Below are 15643 nucleotides of genomic sequence, written 5' to 3' on the forward strand. Positions count from 1 at the left end.
GACCGCTGCTGTTCATGAAAGTCCTCTGGAAAGGAAGGAGTTGCTAACTTGCTTCCCTACAGAAGGTGCCTGTTAGCAAGATGGGTGCTGGTGTTAGTCACGACTGTTACTTTGCAGCAGGGTTGTCAATCACAATTATTTCCTGCAAATCTGAGTTTCCCCTCCTGCCAGTTACTCTCTAACCTCTCAGTTTCAAAATTCACTTCATATTTCTGGCTTGTCCTATACTATGTCAATTTGAAGGCTGGCTTTTGGGGGCTTTTTTAGTTTAAATGTTTTTTTAGCTGTATTTGTGTAGGTCAAAAGAGTTTTCCAAGTCTGTTCTCTTTCTGAGGGGCGACTCTCCCAAGACAGAAATACAGGGTTTTTACAGCCTTGTTTTCATGAAGATTTAGTCATCTTAAGTCTGAAATTATTTAGGAGAAAGATGACCACGTTAGGACAATTTGTTGAATGCCAATAATTACATTTAAAGGAAGACAGTTTGAGTAAAGATGCGCTTTAACTAGCATCAGTGGATGTAAAGTAAACAAATAGAAGGCAGGTAGGAAAGAATCTTCACAAATCAGTACTATTTTTTCCTCATTTCATGCGACTTGTTGACCTCAAAAGTTTCTGACATTCAGTACTTCTGAAAATCAAGACTTTTCTCTCACATTTCCTTCCAGCTATAGGAACTCTTTTGAATTTTTGACTTACACCCTTTGGAAAGTGATTTACAGTATCTTGAGAGAAGGAGGGTGCTGCAGCTGTTTGAAGAGCCACCAAGTCTACTCAGTGAAATAGTATGAGGTATTACAAGGTGAAGGATAACAGTATGAAAAGTGACTAGGCCATTAGGGATTTTCTTCTGCTTCCCCATATGAGGTAGCAAAGAGGACCAAAGACAGCTGCTGAATTTCCAGCAGAAAAGAGCATTCCATTTCAAAGCAGGAATGGACTTTGTCTCCACCCACACTGACCAGCTTGAGAGGAAGGAGACATGCATCCTATAAAAGGGTATAGCAACAGGTCCCTTGTGTAGCACTTGATCAATCTTCACATACTCCCAGCCCTCACAAAAAGTCAGGACTGCTTTACGGTGTTGGTTTATTGTAGAACAAACAAAAGGAAAAAGTGAAGTGCCGACTTTGGTACCTACACTAGAGCAGATTAGTGTTAGCCAGCCGCAGGCCGGCTTGTGACCCGCGCCCCTCAGGGTCCTCTCCTTCTCCCATCGCTACTGGCTGTAGCTGCCTGGCGCACACCACGGGTTAGGGAAGGTGAAGGGTCCGGCCTTGAGCTGCGAGTTCGAGGACAGAGGGACGGGAGTGCAGGAATAATCAGGAGCTGCGAGTCAGCCGGGACACCCGCGGTCCGTGCCCGCCGCGGTGCGGAGGGGTCGGGGCGGCGGCGGCAGCGCAGGCGTGCTGAGCGGGGCGGCCCGCGAGGGCGGCGGGTGGGCAGCGGGGGCAGCCCCGGCGGCTGCGGTTGCTTCGCCGAGCAGGGGCCGGCACAGGGCGCAGCCCCGGCGGCACCTCCCAGCACAAGTGCAAAGCGGCTCCCCGGGGCTGCATTGGCCCCTGCGCTCCTCGCCTCTTACCTCCCCGCTCCCGGGACGGTCTTTTGGGCGGGAGGGGGATACCTTTCCTTAGCAAAGTCCCGTCCCTCGCCAGGGAAACTTTCTACGTGCCTGTGCTGAGAAGCAACTAGTTGCAGTCGCTGAAGTGCGAGGAGTGTTTGGCTTCTCCCCTACCAGCCTCCTCCTCCATCTACCTCCACCCCCCCCGAAGTCTCCCCTCCCGTTTTGCTCCTAGTTGCGCTTTATTTGTGTGTGGAGAAAGGGGGGGGACTTGCAGAGGGGATGTCCTGTTTTTGCCAGAGGAACAGTGCAAAAGGGGAACCTCGGCTCGGAGAAGTGACGAGAATAAATAAATAAGGAGCTGCCCTAGAATAACGGTAGCGGCATATCCCGGCAGCGACAAGGTGAGTGTCTCTCTGACTTCCCCGTCCCCGAGTCTCCCTCCCACCCCTTTTATTCAAGAGGTGGAGGAAACCGGTTCCCTGTCGCATGTGCATGTGTCCGTGCAGATGAGTGTGTGCGTGTGCTTGTCTTTAGGGTTTATTTAGCACTGTTTTCGTGTTGGGCCGATAACTAAAATAAAGTTACTGTAAAACAAACGTGATGGGTAGGAGGAGCGGAGCCGTCCATCACGGAGCAGAGACGGGCTTTTCGTCCCCAGCCCCACGCGAGTTAAGTTGCGAAAGAAACGGTCTCCAGGGCGGACGGGGTGACTTTTTGCCCCTCCAGTCGGATTTTCTGCTTCTCTCCAGGTGACAGCCCCTGCCGTTTTGGCCTCAACTCTCTTCGACTGGTTTTTACTCTGGCCGCTTGGGTAAGCCCCGAAACAGGCACAAGCCGTGCCGGCTGCCACTGCATTGTTTCCCGCTTGCGCCTCCCGCCCACCCCCGTAGCGGCGGAAATGGGGGGCCCGGGCTGTGCCCTGCGAACAGCCGGGGGGATGCTGGCCGGCCTGGGCGAGGCGGTAGGCAGGCCGGACGGGAGGGCTCGGTGGGTCGACCTGTTATCCCACTGCGCCTCTGAGAGCCGGAGCCGAAGCTGGAGCAGGCGGCGGCGCGACCGGAGGCTGTGAGGAAACAAGTTTTCTGGGGGCGGGGAGCCTCTCCGACTAAAGCAGCATGAAAACACGCAGAAATGGTAGCGACCCCCTTCCCGAAACACGCATTTCTGCCAGCGAGACGAGGGTTTGGCCAACGCGGGGGGTGAAGCACTTCGGCCAGGATCCGCAGGCAGAGGCTGCGGCGGCAGAAGGGATCGGTCTCCCCGCTTGCCCTCAGGCTCCGCTCTGCTCCAGCTGCCGACAGCGCTCCGGGTCTCCCCGGCCGTCCCTTATCCGGTCGCAGCACCGTGGGCGTGCGGCGCTCGGAGTGCCGGCGGACGGGGCAGGCTGCGTACCGGCCGGCAGCCGCCACTGGGGTTTGGGCAGCCGCTTTCCGCGGTGTCCGAGGGGAGCGGGGACAGACCTGCCCGTTGTTTTTGTTTTTCGCCCTCTCCACTCCCTGAGGGCTCCCTCCAGCCCTTCCCCTCCGCCGTCCCGGCTTGTTTTTCTTATGGTTTGAAGACAAAACGGTGCGTTTTGGGGTTGTCCCACGTCGCCCCCGCCCCTGCCGCGGGTACCCTCTGCGCCAGGAGACTGAGGCACAGGAAAGCCCCAGCGCGGGGGTCCCGCCGCCCTTTCCGCCGGCGATGCGGAGTCTTGTGTTTTGGTTTGAAAGCGTTTCCACGTGGGGAAGCCTCTGTCTGTGTGTGTGTGTACTTGATCCGCGAGGAGGTAACAGGATTCTCCGTGTTCAAACCCAGTAGGCTGTTGGCCATTAATTTGCCTCTCCGGCTGTCATTACAGACACTTCCAAAATCAGATGCCCGCGGAAAAGCGCCGTCTGGGTTTCACACGGCTCCGGCGGCGGTTCTCCCCAAAGCGCGGGGCCTCCGCGCCGTGCCTGGGCGGCTGGGGGTGCCCCGAGGCCGCCGCCCGGCACCCACCCTCGGGGAAGCAGCCCCGCGGCGCTTTCCACCGAGAAGCGAAAGCGGGATTCCACGGCAGCACCGCTGCCAATCAGTAATTGGCATCTAAAATTTCATTTACCTTTATGACACTGCCGCGAAGAGCCAAGTAGGTACGGCTCTGCCTTCCCGTTATCCCGCGGGCAGGATTTAAAGCGGAGCACACGCAGGTATATCGCGTTTATCTCGCGAGTGGCGATGTGAAATAGCTCGTATTTACAAAAAGTCCTGGGAGGCACGCTGTACCAGACCAGGGAGCTCCTTGGCCGATTCCAGTTTAAGCATGAAGACATGCTAGAACAGTAAGAAACCCGTATTTTCAGTTTTCTGAGTTTTATTTTACCTGTTTCACTTGCTCAGAAGAGACAGTGTACCTAAGATAAACTAATCAAGAGTTTAGATTTAGAGTGAAGGATACAAAGCAAACATCTTTTCTGTATGGTAAATATTTCTTTTTGGTCTGACCCCAATGTTTATTTGTTATTTGAGGCGTGTACTTTGCATTAAAACTAAGGTTATATCGTTTCATTTCCATAACACTCAAAGGAGAAGTTTCATGAAGTTACAGTGGGTTTGACTTTTTATTCCAGTATTTCTGAAAATGCTGCCGACTAACAAATGTTTGCATGCCTACAATATGTATCATACTGTGAGTAAAGTGGAAATACAGATTGACATGTCTGTCCCTTCCCCATGATTATTCTGTATGCTTGACATCTAACATTAGCTGGGCTATGTCCGCAACAACTTTTCTTGCTTTCTTTTGAATATTCTGGTATTTATGTTACCAAATGTTCTTCAATCATATTTAATAAAAGTGAAAGAAGAATATGTTGACTAATCTTTTATGTATCTTTGTGCAGATACTTCAAATGCAGTTATAAACTACGTGTGTATATGGTTGTACTGCAAATAAATTTAGTTGAAGATTACTCTTGCTGGATTTGTGTTTATTAATGGCTTCACAACACTTTGCAATAGAAATTTATTCTGCTGTATGGATAATGCCAATAGGATAGATAAGTTCTAAATGAGGAATTTAATGTGTGGAAAACTGGTGAGTTCCCAGTTAATTGGAGTTCCCAGTTAAAATGTTTCCAACAGGGCCACTAGAAATACAGCTATAGATAGTATCCTGTTGCATATTTTTAGCCTCTGATGCAAGCTTTTAGAGCTACTCTCTAAACTTCATGCAACTTTTACCTTTCAGTCCGAGAATTAATCAATGTTAAACACCAGAATTTGGTATGGGAAAGTTACCTGTCTGTTCCGTTGATGACCTGGTCATATTACATGATGTTCAATGCAGTCTTCCAGTGTTGAAATTTAAACTTTTCCTCTCTTAAATATGAAAGTTAATTCAGAAAGAAGGAAGAAATTCCTGGAATTTCTGTCAAATGCTCTAGGATGCAACTACTAATGCTTTTTGTGTTTTCTTTCTTCAAAGTAGAGATTTTATTAACTTAGGGTAAAACAGGTTTCCCTTTTTATAAGGAGAGTATTCAGCATACTTCTATATTGCAGCTGCTGATCATATTTCATGGAGCTGTTAAAGCACTTAAAACCTAAAATTAGGTACTGTCTGGTAGTAAATATTTCAAATCACTCCTTTAAGAAATAAATAGAGAAATGAGCTTTAACAAAAAAAGACATTTTGAAATAAATTGTTGAAAAAACATAATCTTGCTTTGCTTTTACTTAAAATAATGCAATTACAATCTGGATTACTGATTTCAACACAAATGTGCTTTTTCTGTAAGGTTTTTTCATCTCCTGCACTTTTATTGTGATTTTATACTGACTTTATTTGATACATAACCTGGTACTTTGTTCAAGCTATGTGTACTGTGGCAATGCTTGTATTAATAGCTATCGAATTAGCTTCTAACATTGCTGTACTTCCAGTGAATATTCTTCTGATACTAAGACCTGAAATGTAAGTTCCCTTGCTTCCTCGTATGCATGTTTCTTTATGGCCTTTAATTGCAGGAGGTGTACACTTGCTTTTTTTCCAGATTTAAGATGAGTTAATTTACCAATTAGTGTTTTTAATTTTTTTTTTCGGTGGTAGTTTCTGTTTGTCTTTTAGTTGGACACACAAATAGGTTTATTTGCTCATTGTCATTCATTTTTAGTATTGTCAGGGTTTGCAAAGAAGCATGCAAACTCAGGGGCATCAGATTAGCAGACAGTCAAGTTTATCAAGTTTTTTTAAAAGATTTTGAAAGCTCAGCACCAAAGCAAGTCTGAGAGCAGAAACGCTCAGAACTCCTTGTTTTTTACTTTGTACTTGAGGATTGAATGTTATTTTTACTATCCAACCTATCTATAATCTTGCCATTTTGCATTAGGAAAGCAATATTTATGTTGTGTACACGGAAGAAGAGTTTTGATATCTGGTCATCGACTGGAGAGGTTTAATATGTGGTGTTGACTTAATATGTGCATTTTTTTTGATTTAAATATTGTGTAAATGTGTGTCCACCTTAACCTTTTCTGTCATTGAGAAGTGCTAATTGATCTTGCTGGCCCTGACATAATAGTATAGTTTGATATTTGAAACCTTTCAGCTTTGGCATGGCCCTTTAATCACCTCTGAGATTTCAGGGCATGGTTCTACTGAAAGCATAAACTGCTAGTCTTTTAAGATGAAATAAAAATGGTTATTAAAAATAGATTATCGTTATGGTCTTTTAAAGTCAGTAGATGTTTTACCTATCAAAGCACCAGGCTTTACAATATACATTAAAAACTTACTGCTTTACTTGCATGTATTAGGTGACATTTTAGATGTTGCTGTAGAGAAATCAGATTTTTATGAAATAATATTTTTGGCCAAGTCCACACTTCTGTGTTGCAATGTTATTAAATCTGTCATTAAATCAGCAGTGCTTAAAGGAACTTGGATGCACTTTGCAGTGTGAAAGCTCTGATGTGAAGAGTGCTTATCTGTCAAGTAAAGAATAAAATTTATTTGAAAAGGCAATAAAACTTACATTTTTAGTCCACATTGTAGGTTGTAATACTGCCAGAAGGATTCCTTTCGGGATGTCTGTAATAACTGGTGAAACTATTTGCCTGGTGAAAACTATTTTAAAGCAATTTTTTCTTTTTGTCTCTAAGCCTGATAAATGTGTTGGATAGCCTTTTGCTTTAATGTTAAACACTAAAATTACTTCGATGATTGATTATCCTGTATCAAAATGTATCACTGGACAGTCTCACTCACAGGATTGTATATAGACTAGTTGTCAGACTTTTGAGCACAATGTCAGATGCTAATGGCTGTCTGAGGAATACTAAAGTTTAAGCATTTTATTTTCAATTTGTTTAAAATTTCTTCATGACAAGGGAAACTTATAATGAGGAGTGGTTATCTTCAGAACCTTTGGAGGTCCATGTACCAATGGGATTAGGATATATTCGGTCTTAAGCTGTTAGGCTCAGATACTAGATTAAATTCTGATTTAGACAGCAATTACCATGGATTTGAAAAGCAGGAGTTTGAAGGTTTTCTGTGCTTCAGGGTCTGTGTCTCTTTCCCAGAATTAAAAAAAAAAAAAAAGGGTGATTTTTTTGTTAAGCAGCTGCCCATAGATGGACAGTGCAGCGAGTAATGTTACAGGACTATGTGATGTGTAAGGCTGTTTAACTGGATGTAATTTAAGTGCTGTCTCTGAAGAACCCAGTCTGTCTGGGCTGACTGAATACTGCGTTGTTACACCAGGGTTGCCTCCTATAGTGGCTGGACTACACGATTTTACTAATTTGGAGCAGCAAATTGCCAAAAGACCTCCCAAGGCAACCTGCAAAATATTCACATATAGAAGACCAATTTTCAAATAGCTGTTAAATTTTACTTACGTATTTAAATTTAAATGTACTAGGTTTTTCAACAACATTAAAATATATTACTATTGTGACATGGCCCACTATAAGTTGACATTGTCAGCAGTATAAAAAATTACTGCTGCCTTTTTTTTTGAGTACATGCAGCAAGTAAGTATGCTGCTCTTGACACATATATAATTAAACCACAAGAACCTACATTAAAATAACATGGAGGGTCTAATTTAGACCACAAAAGTAAAAGAAATGCAGAGCTGAGTTTGCAGCTTTTCAAATAATTCTCCTCTATGTGTATATAACTATTGAAATCAATGCTGGTGCATGAGGTAATTGGAAACTTAACTTGATGTTTTGTGCCAGATCCTTAGCTGTTGCAAATTGTAGTAGGAATGTTGAAATAACTGGAGTGGTCTCATGGTATGCCAGATGAGTATCTAGTCCTCTATTCTTAGTGCAATCTGTTTTTTGGAGGAGATATTGTAGAATACTGTATATGTGTGAGATCACATGCACGGAGGAGTGATCTTGCAATCCTTAGAAAAAACAAAGGCGACTTAAGTCCAAATCATATATTCATGTTTTCTCCCATTTTCAGGTATTTTTATACTCCTGTGCTAGAATATATATTTTTTTTTTTATTATTTTTTTTACAGCACTTTATAAATGACCACAGAAATGCCTTTTGCAATAATTGTATTCCTGAAAACGATGCAGTTAGAAATACTATTAATTGGCTGTGTTCTCTTAATTTCTTTTGGGCAACTTTGTTGCCCATAGCGGTGAATGCTCAGGTTACTTTTACTCAGAGACACTTCATTGATGCCAAGTCTATTCAATGAAATGTGTGAAGTCTGTTTACCATGTTAAATTCCACCTGGATATTCCTTTTTATTCACTTTAGTATATTCCCAGGGAATCACAGAAAATGAATTTCACCTTTCTCCCAAGTGACAGCAGCTAAACCAGCCTCTGCACACTCTAGTTTATGCATCCTGAGATCACGCTGTCTGTGAGGTCTCTCTTCCAGCTCTCCCGAGTGTCCCAGCATAAACATGGTTTCAGAAAACCAGGCACAGCTTAGGCAGCTTACGCATATTTCCTCTGCCAAGTTCTAGCAGTGCAGCTCAGCCTCAGCCTCATGTCCGTGTTCTGGGCTTCTTAACACAGAGAACTAGGGAGCTGGGAACTAATAGGGCTGAATGGTACAGAGGTTTTACAAATAGAATAATTACATCCTGGGAACAGGTCTCCAAAATAAAATTTTCAGGTTACCCCAAGGCAAGATTTGGAACTGTGGTAGGTTTCCCAAGTGGGAAGATTAAAGTACTTTTCCACTCAGCCACCTATTTTTATGTTTATTCTAATCTGGTGTGAAGGACCTGGTGTAATGTTCACATGAACTTGGTTCAGGCAATTACTCCTTAAGAGAAGCAATTTTTGTGTCCAAAGCACCTGCTGAGTGCTGAGCTTACTGTGCACTACTATGGCTAGGAGTAACCTGCAATAAGAGTAGGGTCTTTCAGCTAAAATGGCCAGCTGACGTGTTGCATTGTAACTTCTGGTAGCTATTTAGCATGATTCAGATTCAGCTTGTTTTGCAACTTTCTGATTATACTGTAGTTTAATTTCTCCAAGGGCTAGCTGAGTAGTCAGAGTTTTGGTTTAAGAAAAGTGAAATGGAAGGAGGTACTCCTTGATAGATGTGAAACTACCCAGCTTTTTGGGGTCTTGCTTAAATCTGCACTGAGGGAAGTCCAAGATCAGGACTGCAGCTTGAGAGATGCTGTCAAATCAGGACTAAGCCTGCAGCAGGCAGTTCAACTGTAAGGAACAGGGCCATCATTTTGCCCTGTTTTTACATACTTTGCTAGGGATATTGGCTTATATAAGCAGTAATCCCAGTAATCTGTGTGTGACTTGTTGATGGGTGTGACCGACCAATTCTGAAGTTCTACATCTATCTGTTTTCTGTGGCAGAGGACAGACGAGAGTGAAGCTGTGGCTTCATGTTTGGTGGCAGTGCTTCTTGAGCAGCCCTTCAACCCCTCCTCTGCCGGCTGCTTGTTGAAGCTGGATCAGTTCCTCACCGTGGTTCACAAACAGCTGTGCTGGCACCAGGCAAAGGTCGGAATGAGTGGCAGCACCCGCGCTGCTGAACCTGGCACCAGCGCTGCAGAAATAGCTGCGGAACCACAGTCTCCGTTACCTAATCTGCCACCTCTATTAACTGAAGCACAGGGTCAAGTCTGCGGGATAGATGGAATTTTTTGGAACGAAAACATTGTCTGCAAAAATGATCCCTTGATATTTAACCAAAAGGTTTTGTTGATGTGTTTTTTTAATTAACTAAAACTAAAGTTGCTGCAAATAATTTGCATATATATGTGCAGATTAAAACAATAGGGGAAGTTTTGGTACCTTTTGAGAGCACAGCTGTGATGTTCTTAAAGGAAGGGAAGAGTTCAGGTATGATAACAGATGCTAGAACTTCTCCAGATGTGTGCACTGCTGTCCCAAAGCTGGGCTCACAGGGGACAGGCAGAGTGTAACTCCATTAGAAAGAGAACATCATGACTGAGAGCTGTGGCAGTTGTGGTGGGCTGCATCCTTTTGCCACTATTCCTGGGGAAATAAGTGGAATAATTTCTCAAAAGTGGCCATTAATTAGCTGTCACTGTAGACAAGTGGCTAATTTATAGAACTATTTTTTATTAAGTCTCCTCTGTCACAAAGTATTAACTTACATGCTATCATGTTCCAAATGTCTGTTGTATGTTGTTCCCATATAACACTAAAATATACATGCTATACCACATCATGGGTTTATGAACAATCGAGCATGCCAAACTAGCTATGTTATTTTGATGTCAGTACAAGTTTGATTTCTAGAGATAAGAGTCGTGATGCAATAAAGTTCTGTAAGAGTTCTGAGCTGGCATGAATTTTTGATTAATAAACTCAAAGGATACAAAATCAACTTGGCACACATTAAATGGATTAAACAGCAAACTAAAGCATAGATTTCAAAAATACTTATTAATTAATCTTTAAAGAGGACACTATTACACAGAATCTTTCAGGGGGTGGTCATCAAATTGAAACCTATTTATTATTTTACCTGTGACACAAAGATGAGTAAGTTCTACAAGAAGTAGTACCTTTGATTATATCAATTGCTGACCTAATAAAAGAGGTCTTTTTTTTTATAGACTTTCTTGTACTTTTGTCATTAGACTGTAATGCCTACAGTACTGCTACTACAAAATTTGCAGGAAGATTAAATAATGAAGAAAGCAGATTGCTAAGAGGAGTCTGGCTCATTGAGTAAACTGAGAACAAGCAAACAGTATGTGCTTCAGTACAAGCCCTAAAAAAACCAACAACTGGGATCCACAGCAAATTATTAGGATGGTATCATAGCCAAAAAAGGAGTAGTAATTATTTTCAAAAAGTACTAGGCAGAGTAAGAGAGGTTACATTACCCGTGTATATAGTGTGGGTGCAGCTACTAATGGAAAACCGTACCCTCTTTTAACTTTGTAAAGGAAGCTGGAAAAACAGAAGTTGCAGATAAAAGACTAGAGGAATAATTAAACAATTGGAAAACATGTTGTCCAGGCAATAAGGAGAATTTAGTTTACCAAAGGAGAAAATAACATAGTGTGATCACAGCTAATAAATATCTAAGGGGGGGAAAGGAAATCTGGTAAATGATCTGGTGTCAAAAGATTTGTTTGATTAAAATCTGAGAATATGTGTTCTTCACAATTACTTTCTGTAGTACTCATAATGCTGACTTGGAGCAAAAGAGGCTGGCTTGTGAGATGATGAGCAGTTCCACGGACTTCATGGCATTTCAGATGCTTAGTGGGACTGCTGATGGCCCTGGAACCAAAATGAGTGCAGATAGCTCTTGTAGGGATCAGCAGCATAAAAAATGTAGACTACACAGCACTTCCAATATTTGGTTTAGCATTTTCTTTGTGCTGGACAAAGGTGGCACCTCGGAATGTTGCTGCTTTTCATTCATTGTATTCTGATGGTTTCAGTTTAGCTTGACAGCTGTGGTGCATCAGTGTTAGGTTTGATAAGTAGTAATTGTTCCTTGTCAGAAACCACCTGAGCTGTGTGCTGGTGCCATCAGGAGTTCCTTATTCTGGAGCAGTTTTGCATTCGCATTTTTTGTTTCATGTTGTTCAGCTATTCCCTGAGAATGGAACACCTTCCCAAATGTAATATTTAGACATTACGGTCAACTTTAATTAAGGAAAAAGTTGCATTTCTCCTACCAAAACAGAACCAAAGTACCCAGATTTATTTTTGGTGGCTTCACTTTTATATTTCTTCCTGGAATTTCAAAATGTTCCACTGAACAACTTTATGTGACACACTTGCAGTCCCAGGAGTGGCAGCTGCCGGCCGGGGTAGGCTATGATGCTGACAGCTGAAAAGGAAGGGCAAGCTGTGGGCTTCCTCCTTCATCAGGACATTTCTAGGAATCTTGGCTATTACTTCGACTTCTTCAGTAACTGTCCTTGCATGCTCATACTGCTGAACACACTCTTGAAAAGGTGGCATGGCTTTTTAAAACAAATGGGATGTATAGATATTATGCTGTCACGGCTTTCATTTTAACTTGCAATTGGATTCCTTGGGGTAATATATCCAGCCTTTTAAAATTGCTGCTTGCTTTTACCTGAAAGGTGTGCTCATTTCTATGTTCTCCCAAATTCTAAAATGATAAGTAGGGTTTCTGTTTTAGAAATAACCTCTGTTGTTACCTTATGCTATTTTTGTGTCACAAGATTTTTTTTTTTAATATGTGAAAGGCAAATTTGACATGTCTTTTTAGGGAGATAAAATAATAAATAATGAATATTTTCAAATTGACAGTGTCTCTTTAAAGATTTTGTCTAACCAAGCACAGCCTTTTCTTTCTGCTTTCAGTGGCTTGTTTGTAAAGAACTAAAATGTTTTATTTGGTTTGTTTTCAGGTATTTTCTACAAAAAAAAAAGAGAGGGAAAGTGTCTGAGAAATTAACCAAAATATGCTGTGTCATAAAAACAAAATCCTTCCCCCCAAAAAACCAAGCTGTTCAAAACATTTAAATGGCTACCTAGTAGGAAAATAAAAGTAAAATTTGTATTGACATTATAACAGAGTACAATCCTATCTGTGGCATCTTTGCATTACTGTTTTTTTTTAATTTGCCCTGGGAACTGTCTTTCTTTTTGGTAAGGTTTGTGTAGGTTTGATCAATCATGAGTTTGAAAATGCTACATTTAATTTTTTTTTTTTTTTTTCCAAATCAATTTCCCTTTATTTTTCAGGGAACACAGTGGGATTCTAGATTAGATTAGTTTACAAACCCAGACCAGAAACAGTCTCAGCATTTGTTATTTGGAATAATCTGTAATTGATTAATCTGGAATGAGTCAGAAGAGGTCTGTCTCACTGCATGCCTTATTGAAGCACGACTGAAGAGGTCTCTTGCAGTTTGGGAAGCCCCCAGGCATGAGTGAATTTCCAACTCTAGTTTTCATCTTGGCATTTTCATGGTATATTTTGCAATGGTAGGCTAAGGGAGCAGTTGCTGGGATTATAAATCTGTACTCTGAAATTCTCGAAGCTAATCTTTCTTATTTGTTGCATGGGTATGGGATGGGAGTGGCAGGCAGAGTAGGGGAGTCAGTTTTAGCAATATTTGAGTAAAATTGGTACCCAGTTTTACAGGAGAGAGAAATGCTGCACTCAAGTATTATTTTACCTAAAGTAATGATACAGTGTTTCCAGTTGTTTACCATTTGTCAAGAAGTATTCCTGTTTTGCTGTTTTCCCACTTGTTTTATTGTATGATGATGATGGGACAGCAGGCAGATCTCTTCCCACAGACCCTTTCTGTTTCTTAGCTGTTTTGTGTACCAAACTGATGCAGGGACCTCATGGTATCTGTTGCTCTACTATTTTGTCTTGATGCCTGCTTTTGACTGGTATCAAATGGTTTGGTTTTGCAGTGGTGTGACTTAGGTAGAAGTACCTGATGCAGAGTGGGAATACAATCTTAATTTTTCTTGAACAAAATGTCCACAAATACCACACAAGCAATGCCATCCTTCTGGAACCTCAGTTCAAGGAAGCAAACTACACTAAACTAACGATTACATACGTGTTCACCAAAGGCCGTGCAGAATTTTCAAGACTGTGTATAACAGATGTGTGGTGACTGGCATGAAAGACGATTATTTGACATGAATTTTGAGAGGTTTTCAGTGAATTAGAGTTTGGTTGCATGAACTGTGTCTGTTTTGATTGCTCTAATGTCTGGCATGAATTCACATACTCAGAGAAGAAGTTAGAAGTAACAAATTATGTCCAAATTAGTGATACGTAATTTTTAAGGGGAGAGAGAAAGTAAAAGGAAAACAGATGAGCACAGACCTATAAGTGCCTGATGGCTGTTAAATACCTGTTCCCTGTTCTTAACATGCACAATAACCCAGTATGGATAACTCTATTGTCTCAAGATGTGGAAATGGCTGAGTTGTGTTAGCAGAAGCAAACACTGTCACCTCCCACAAGAATAACAGGCAGACCCTAAATCTTCTGTCAGTCTGAGCTTTGGGGTTATCAGTGTCCTGATGATGGAATATCAGGGATTATGGGATACCAGGATTTTATTTTTAATTTGTAGTGTTGAGGGAGTTTGTTCTTTTGTTTGTTTTTTTGTTTGTTTGTTTTGTTCTGTTTGCTGGGTTTTCTTGTGGGTTTTTTTTGGTGCTAGTAACTCCTGACATTGCACCTTGAAACTTATTTTTTTTCAGAAGCGTGGTTTCTGTATACATTAGAATACATATTGTATAGCCAGTATATATATTAGAATATATACTGTATACCCAGTTTAGATATTTGCATGTTGTTAGGCACATTCATGCTGGATACGGGGCTGGGATGAGAGTGCTGGTCATGTCCCGAAGGGTGCCCTGTTCAGCCCCCTCTGTCTCACTGAGATGTCGTCACCCATGCATTTTGCTGTGACAGCAAGAGCTCTCATTTATAAAGGAAGAAGATGGCTCCATTTACTTTCAGCATATCCTGGAAATTCCTCCTGTATTTCTTCCCTGTACACAAGTAGCAGGGCAGTGTGCATGGTTGTAGTAGGCAGGAAATTTGTCTGCGCTCAGAAGCCTACCCAATTTGTGTGGGTTGTTGTATGAACTCCTAGAGTAGTTATGATAATCCAAAATAAGGAATAATGTATTTTCTCTATTTAAGCAACACATCTGCAAATGCAAATTGATGTTGGCAGATGTTCAGCAGAACACAAAACCCAGCACAGATGTTTTTTACCCCACCAGGGCCTTCTGGACATGCTGAGAGCCAAACCAAGCTGTGCCCTGTGGATGGCATGGCATGGCATGCTGTCCTTGCAGCTACAGAACAAGAGCTCTGGGTAAGGAAGGAGCTCAGCATTTTGGAGGTCACTAACAGATGGAGAAGGGGGTTCTGCATGTGTTATGAAGGGTTCCAGACAGCTCTAAAACTTCTCTAAGGGTAAAATTCTCACCCTCATCAAGCTGAAAGTGGACTGATATGAAACTGATTGGAAGAGTGTCATATCTAATCCTCTAGAGATGAGGCTCAGAGGAAAAAAAAAGGTACTAGAGAAGGAGGAAGGGAAAAATGGACATTCCATATTTCCCTTAATTCTCTAGACTGTGGAGCACGATTTGTTTCTAAAATGCAATATGAGTTTTTTAGGAAGCTCATTCACTTACCTTGATATCAAGAGTTGGAGAGCAATTACCTCAGCTAAGCCTAAATACCTGACTAGGTCATACTGTCAGGTTGGCTTACTTGCCCTTTTAACTGTTTATTATGTTTATTGTGTTTAAAATCTATTAGTCATTTGCTCTTCCTTGAAGTTAGATATAGATGATAATGTTTCTTATGTTTTTTTTTTCCATTAAAGTATTGTTTATATTATGCTTGACACTCCTTTCAAGAAAACACACCACCTGTATAAAAGAAAACACAAAAGACTATAAAGCTACAACTAATTAACCATGAAAATTATATCAAGCAATTGCTTTTCTGAGATTATGTGAAGAGCTGAATTTTCATTTTGCCTTACAACAAAAGATAAGAAAGTTGATATGTCTTCTTTTTCTACAAAAACAAGGACAGACAGTGATGTGAGGTTTCTAGAAAGCTCTATGGTTATAATTTTA

The 15643-nt window shown here is 41.8% G+C and overlaps 1 protein-coding gene across 36 annotated transcripts in view; it reads left to right on the plus strand.

The window, feature by feature from the left end:
• The first annotated feature begins 1477 nt into the window (after positions 1-1477).
• Positions 1478-15643, plus strand: part of EYA4 (EYA transcriptional coactivator and phosphatase 4) — a 155693-nt gene continuing 141527 nt past the window's right edge. For 14 of the 36 annotated variants that reach the window (XM_065057017.1, XM_065057010.1, XM_065057013.1 and 11 more), the window contains exon 1: positions 1691-1965. The gene's annotated coding sequence lies outside the window, so the exon portion shown is untranslated. Of the gene's footprint in view, positions 1966-2313; positions 2376-3699; positions 3868-15643 lie in introns of those variants that run through there. The other 22 variants (XM_065057027.1, XM_065057033.1, XM_065057039.1 and 19 more) reach the window with 6 other exon arrangements.

Source organism: Columba livia, chromosome 3 (genome assembly GCF_036013475.1).
Source record: "Columba livia isolate bColLiv1 breed racing homer chromosome 3, bColLiv1.pat.W.v2, whole genome shotgun sequence".
Classification (NCBI taxonomy): Eukaryota; Metazoa; Chordata; class Aves; order Columbiformes; family Columbidae; genus Columba; species Columba livia.